Here is a 6,933-nt window from a genome sequence, read left to right on the forward strand (position 1 = left end):
AAAGATATCCATGCGCGGGAAGAAATCTGAGTTATTTAATAATGCCAGGATGAAGTAACGCAACGCGTGTCACGTCGTCCGAGAATAACCAATGTCTGCCGCAATGAATAATGTATAACCAATGCTAAGAAAAACATGTAAACACAGCATGCAGAAAAAAATGATAAATTAAAAATGACATATGTCGATTAACCTTTATTTCAAATGAGATATATTAAAAAAATCCCGCATAGTAATCTTGCAGATTAAAGTGGGATAAACAAGAATGTTTGAGAAATATTTGCAACTAAAAACTACAAAGTAAAAAACACTCTGTTCTTGTGTTAAAATCGGTTCTTGTTAAAAGTTTTGTATTGAATATATCAACATAGCCGTATGTTAACGTAACATAATGTGATTATTTAAAGATTTTGTGTTGAATTGATGTTCAATATTCTTTTATGTTCAAATAACACAATTTATGTAAATATACATTTAACATAAAGATCATGTAGCTTAATATTATTTTTCCTCGGTAAAAAAACTGTTGCTATGTTAAATCAACATGTTTTATATGTTAAATATCACATAGAAATGTCGCTGTCTGCCACCAAAAGCGACATTATTCTGTCAAATCATGTTGCACATGTAAAGTGTAAAGTGAGATTATGAAGTAAACGAGTAATAACACCGGCATTATTTTATAAAAAAAATGAAAATTATATCTCCTGCAGACAACGTATTGCGTATCTTAACTTAGAATAAGAATTGTCACATCGTAGAATAAAGAATATTAATCCATATCCATGTAGCATATTCATGTGTAGCATATTCGAAAAAATGTAAAAATAACATTTCTTTTAATTATATTTAATATTACAAATATGTTATTTTTATATAAAATTTGCTTACAAGTAGTGTCAAATTGTTATATCTTTCGTGTTAATGGTTGATATACTATGTGTTACTTCTTATTCGCATATTGTAACATATTCAACCTGTATTAAATCAACATATAAATTTAGATGGACCATTTGGGACATATGAAATGTATTGAAATGTGTTGAAACACATTGAACACAAAATTGTTACTATGTACGACACCTAAATATATTCGAGCAAATCTCAGCGGGATGATTAACGTAAAGCGGATATCTGATTTTCACATCGCTGAAAAATCAGACGAGTTCGGCGTTAAATAGAGATAGAAGAAGTGCATTCGGAGCGGACGATCGGCACAGCGTTTAACGATAAATACGCGCTGAGAATACCGGTCTGTGGATTTTTCTCTTTTCCGATGGCAGAGAGATAGCATCCGTACGGACCCCCTTTACAATCAGCGTTTTTACGAGCCGGGCGATCCACAATGCAACCGGTTGTTGCGACGATAAAACGCAGCCGAACGACGGATCGCAACATTTTACTGCTGTCGACGGCGGCCCAATTAGGATCAATTTAACTGCGCGCGGAGAGTTTCTTTCTGGTTGCGAAGTCGCGCCGCTTTTAAAAACGCCGGCGAAACGAATCGGTAAAGCCGATCGATTTACTTTGCTCGGGCCCCGCCGCAAAATATCGACACCAGATTTCGTACTTCGCGGCGCGCGTGACGCGTGCGATCAAGAACGTACCGAGGCACAGGTTCGTTTAAGTCGAATCTACAGAGAAATTCCGTAAATTTCGGATACACCACACAGAGAAGGTTTCTTTAGATTTAGTATATGTGTTTGCTTGACTTGGATTCGTTAATATAAATAACAGAATTTAATATTATCATTTTATTTAAATGAAAATGTAAAATAAACTATGTTATTTAAGATATTTATAAAACAAGCACTATTATTTTGAGGAAATAATATTGAGTTTTCAATAAAAAATTTATTTCATTGTATATTAAATATATAACAAAGAAGATCTTTAATATTTTTCTGATATAATGTTACTTCTTTCCAATAATTTATTATTTGTAACAACCGTTATAATCTTTGCATGAAAGTATAAAAGATGTCATTTGACGTATAAATATTTATTGTTTGAGAAACCAAATAATCCTGTTTGTTGAATGAAACATTCGTTTGTTTGTTCCATTTCAAAAGACAAATTTGCTTCAATTCAAGAGAAATGTTATTAAACCCAAAGAAAAATCTCTTTCTCTGTGTAGGAATACATTCGAGCTATCTCAGGATCGGCGAGGGGGGGGGGGGCGCGCGCGCGTACAATATTATCGGAAACCGAAGAATCGATTTCGGCGTCGGAATCGCGCGCCCGCAACGGCGAGCTCGCGATTTTGAGTAGTTTAGATTTCCAGAGTGAATTCCACCGCCAGCCGTTGCCAGCCTTTTTACCGTTCTCCTACTCGCGAAAGAAGCTCTTGTGAATACAATCGGCCGTATGCCGCGCGCCGTTTACCGCTCATGAAGAGGACGAAAGTTTTTGTCTGGTGACTGGTTCACCTCGCTGCTTAAAGCGCGATTAACACAATTTTCCACGAAAATATCGTTGTCTCTCTCACTGCCCTCGTGACCGCCGTTAACGCTGCCGATCGAATTAACGAATGACACGGTCGCTATCGACAACATCGGAATAACGCAGAAATTGTGCGAACGTGTGTCTAGTATTTTAGTGCGAGAGTGAGATACAGAGAAGCGCGTTCCTCCGCTGCGAATGAATCATCCGGAGAGTGACGGCCAGGAGCCGCGAGGAACGACTCCCGCGAATTTCGCGCCGCGACGCGTCGAACGGAGCGCCGAAAATCACGGTGGTGGCGGCGGTGCAGAGCTGCGTGCGCGAGTGCGTCGGTGCACCCCGAATTAACGTACCCTCCTCTCTCGCACTCTCTTGCGTCACTCGAGACGGCGTGCGTTCGCCGTCACGCGGAACGTGCCGAAGAGACGCGCGAAGGAAACGGTTTGGAACTGGTTCACCGAAGTCGGCCGTTCCCGGCCGCGTGCGACGAACAATACGAACTTCTGTAGGGGAGAAGGACGAGCGAGCGGGGGAGGAAGAGAAGGAGCAGGGGGGAGGGAAAGAAGGAGGAGGAAGAGAAGGAAAGAGAGAGAGAGAGAGAGAGAGACGAGATGGCGAAGTCGCGCGGTGCACGTGAAAGGCGATTTAAAGGGAAAAAGGAGGAGGTGGCCGATAAAAAAGGAACGCACGGCGGTGGCGGCAAATGAGAGACGGAGAGAGCATGAGCGATGGGAGGAGGGGGAGGAGGAAGGAGCATGGCGAACCGGTCGCAGCCTCCGCTCGTCAGCTGGAAGCTCAGCTGCAGCCGGGCGCGGTGACCTCGACGGTGCAGCGCGCGCGGCGCTTCACGGAAAAGCGAGTCGATTCGCGAGCGATAACGGTGCCACGACAGAGTCGTTCTCGTTGCCGTTTGCCCGCGTAATCCTTCCCCTTCGGCCGTGGCTTCCGCCGAGGACTCTCCACCGAGGGGTTTTCTCGACACCGAGCGCTCTCGCGCGTCGGATGTAGGATAGTAACGTGTTTACACCGCGCAATCGTTGGGCGATATCGTGCAAGATCAGCTGGGAAGGGGGGTGGGGNGGGGGGGAGAGAGAGAGAGAAATCGCGGCCCGCATGCTGATTGGCATCGCGTCGCGTTCTTATCAAGTTGCACCGTTACACGGCTATAAATGTAACACATCGTGGCGCGGCAATGAAAGAGTCGCGCGATGATTTGTACGAACGACTGCAGCTTAACGCGACTTTCTAATCCCCAACGTGGCTTTGTAAATTAAGCCGCGAATTAAAATCGTATTAAGTAAAAGTTGCCCGAAAGAGTAAGTAAGGAGTATGATTTCGTTATCCTCGCGCGAGCAGCGTACCTTACTTTGAATTGCTAATTTCTCGAAAACTATTGGCCCTTGGGTATTTCCTGTCCTCATCGGGGACGAATGAATTCCAAATTAATCCCCCCCCTTCACCCAAAAAAAACTGCCGTTGAACGTTGATGCGAGGTACTCTGTATAATTAACTTGTATATACATACACACATACACACACACATACACACACACACACGAACCTCCGAAATGATCGACAAAATTACACGCCGCGCAACCCGCGTCGTCTCCAGATTAGATCGTTTACTTTTTACCCCCCGGAGGAGGTATAATTTCGTCGTATCGTTCGTATCCGTTATGTTTATCCTGTACACAGTTTCAACGCGTAAAAGTCCTTTAATGGATGAAACACCGCGCGAGGAGCGCGTGTGCGGATTAAACTTTGTAATAAGGGTTACGGAATTAAATTCGCGCGACGTATATTACTGGCCCCGTCAATGTCCCTCAAGAGTAACATAAAGACGAGCTGCGTCAAGATGAATAATATCGCATGGGATTACTTTCAGACAGGATCCTTGGAATTATTTCGGCCTATTTTCAGAGACTCATAATGAGATTTCACGATTACACGCGCTGCGAAATTCAAGTAGACGCGACAAATATATACCGATTTGAATTTTACAAAATCCGTAAATAAAAAAGAAGATATTTCATATTAATCTTTAAAAGTGTCTCGTTCAGTATACTCAACATAGAGAACGACAATGTATCTTCGCAAGTACAGCTTGAAGGATTTTTCATTTCGGCAATATCGATCATGAAGACATATAATCGGATATAGATTATCGGTAAAGGAACAAAATGATTTCTTTTGGTATCAAAAATCTCCCTGTATACTTCACATATGAGAATTTTAGGACCCCCTGCATACAGGAATCAATTGTAAAATACCATGCCAACTGATATCAACGATTCAATCGTTTTCTTTTTTCAATTATTTGAAGAAGCTATCACTTTTTTTCGATATCACTGTGGCTTCTTAATTGAAGCTTGCATACGCGAAGCAAAAAAGTTACATTGCCAACGCTACGCGTGAAAGGCGATTTCCCTGTCGAAATAATTACCCCGTTTCAATCGGTCGCTATGCGAAGTGACGTCGACAGTGCGCGTCGTCGGTGTACGCTTCTACGTCCGGGGTCAGCATCGCGGGAGTCGACGCTGCGCGTCGCGATGCCGCGAGAGAGTCTCACGAGGTGAAACCGACGGTGCGCGAAGCGTCACGTACGCGTACGAGAGGACGAGAGAAGCCGCTTCTGCCGCTGACAAGACCATAAAAGATGTACAAGAGAGCTCGGAATGACGGATCTAATTTTTCCTTTTTTTTCAGCCGCTCAAGACGGCGCAAATGATCGCAAAGATGTCAAACTAGAATCTTCAAATCCCTACGAAACTCTCGCGTCACGCGATGCTAATAAATCGAAGTAAAAACGAAACATCTGTCGTAGACGCGTCTATTCGAGTGAACGTGAACGAGTTTAAAAGGACTAGTCTCTGAATGGTCAATATCACGTAAATTCTAGGTCATGTTTTAGATTGAATATTTATATGTCCGATCGAGTTTCAACAATCAGGTAACGATCAGGAAATAGAATGATCAGTCGCGACGATAATAATCGCATAAGCATTCGCAACGCGGAATATGAATAATTAATAATAACGTGGAGAAGGAAAGAGGGGAAAGAGAGAGGATGATAACAGTCACTCCGGTGTACGATTCTAAATGTCACGGAACGTATTTTGGATTTTACAGACGCGAAAAAAAAAGCGAGCGCAATTTCTGCAACGATAATCTCGAGAACAAAGAAATGACGTATCCGCGAAGGACAAAATGACACTTTCGCGATAGTTTCGACGGAAACGGCTACACCTCGAGTAAACAGCGGGCGAATGTTGTCACAGCTCCCCGGGTCAAACGCGCGTTGTGCGAGTCGATTCGTTGGAAAGTACCTTCGATTCCGCCGAGAGACCTCGGTTTCAACGCTAACCCCGGTTAACCGTACGCCTCCTCTCCCCCTCCGAGAGCACGAGCAGAGAGCCGACAGGCTCGATTAGCGCTAATCAAGCGGCCTTTAACGAAATTTTGCCTTCTCGTACGAATTCGAGCTAGTCGCGAGCGATCCCGGGATTAATCAGTCGGGATTGTCACTGTCAGCGGCGAAGCGTGACGATCATGAAGCAAACCGCTGCATCGCGTGGTCGAAGGGACCGACTCCGAAGGCAGCAAACCGGTCGGTCGGTGCATCAGCTGAGAGCCCAGCTGAACCCAGAGAGCGGCCGCCGTAATAACCTCAACCTGCCACCCTCCGTCCCGGGTCCCCTCGCGCTCTCCGTCTCGCTCGGTCTCTCGCGCGCGCTCGCTCACTCACTCACGCACCCGCGGCGAATTTCGCGAAAGCGAGCGACGATCGGCGCTCGACGACCGGCTGATCACGGTACCTGGTGTGTCCGGTGACGACGTCCCGGCGACGGTGTCAGCGGAGACTCGCCGACGGGTCCGGAACTTTTTGAAAGCCCACTCGCAATGGAATCTTCCAGTAGACTGGCCGAGCCGGCGACAGCGGCGACGAGCCGTTCTCCCTTGCGTGCGCACCCACCGTGCGGCCGCGGCTCTTTTTCGCGTTGAATCGCGCGCGAAACGATCGCCCGGTTAGGACGGGACTTAGCCGGGGGACCTGCCGGACGGAAACGTCGCGCTATTTCACACCGGCCGGCCGCGGTACGTCTGTACGCAGCAGAAACACAACGGGACGCCCGCGGTTACCGCCGCTGCTGACAGTTCACGAGCTGTCACTCCGCGGCAGACTGTCTCGCGCGCCTCGCTGCCGCCATCTGCTGTGCCCGGCGGGAAACCGAGCTGGGTTCGAAACGTTCCACTGGCGGCGGCGGCAGCGCTCGCGGACCACCTAGCAACAAGATCAATAGCCTAACTTATCGCGCACCAAGCGGTACCTAGGTACCCGCATAGCGAAGCGTTATCCCTTTTATTATCGAGGATTGAGACCGACGTTATATATCGTTATAGTCAGATCCCGATGATGCGCCGATACACGCGAGAATAACCTCTGTCGCCGCCGAAATGCTGTCGAAGATGTCGATGACGCCTTGCGAGAGT

At 46.1% G+C, this 6,933-nt stretch overlaps 1 protein-coding gene and 1 long non-coding RNA gene across 2 annotated transcripts in view; one reads left to right on the top strand and one right to left on the bottom strand.

Moving 5' to 3' along the window:
- The window catches only part of LOC106744814, a 206,166-nt gene extending 199,653 nt beyond the window's left edge, over positions 1 to 6,513 (bottom strand). Inside the window, exon 1 of the mRNA XM_014619855.1 lies at positions 6,258 to 6,513. The gene's annotated coding sequence lies outside the window, so the exon portion shown is untranslated. The remainder of the gene's footprint in view (positions 1 to 6,257) is intronic.
- Positions 1 to 6,933, top strand: part of LOC106744820 — an 81,617-nt gene that overhangs the window by 70,325 nt on the left and 4,359 nt on the right. The window lies entirely within an intron of this gene.

The sequence above is a fragment of the Dinoponera quadriceps genome, unplaced genomic scaffold, assembly GCF_001313825.1.
Source record: "Dinoponera quadriceps isolate SergipeBrazil2010 unplaced genomic scaffold, ASM131382v1 scaffold1308, whole genome shotgun sequence".
Lineage (NCBI taxonomy): Eukaryota > Metazoa > Arthropoda > Insecta > Hymenoptera > Formicidae > Dinoponera > Dinoponera quadriceps.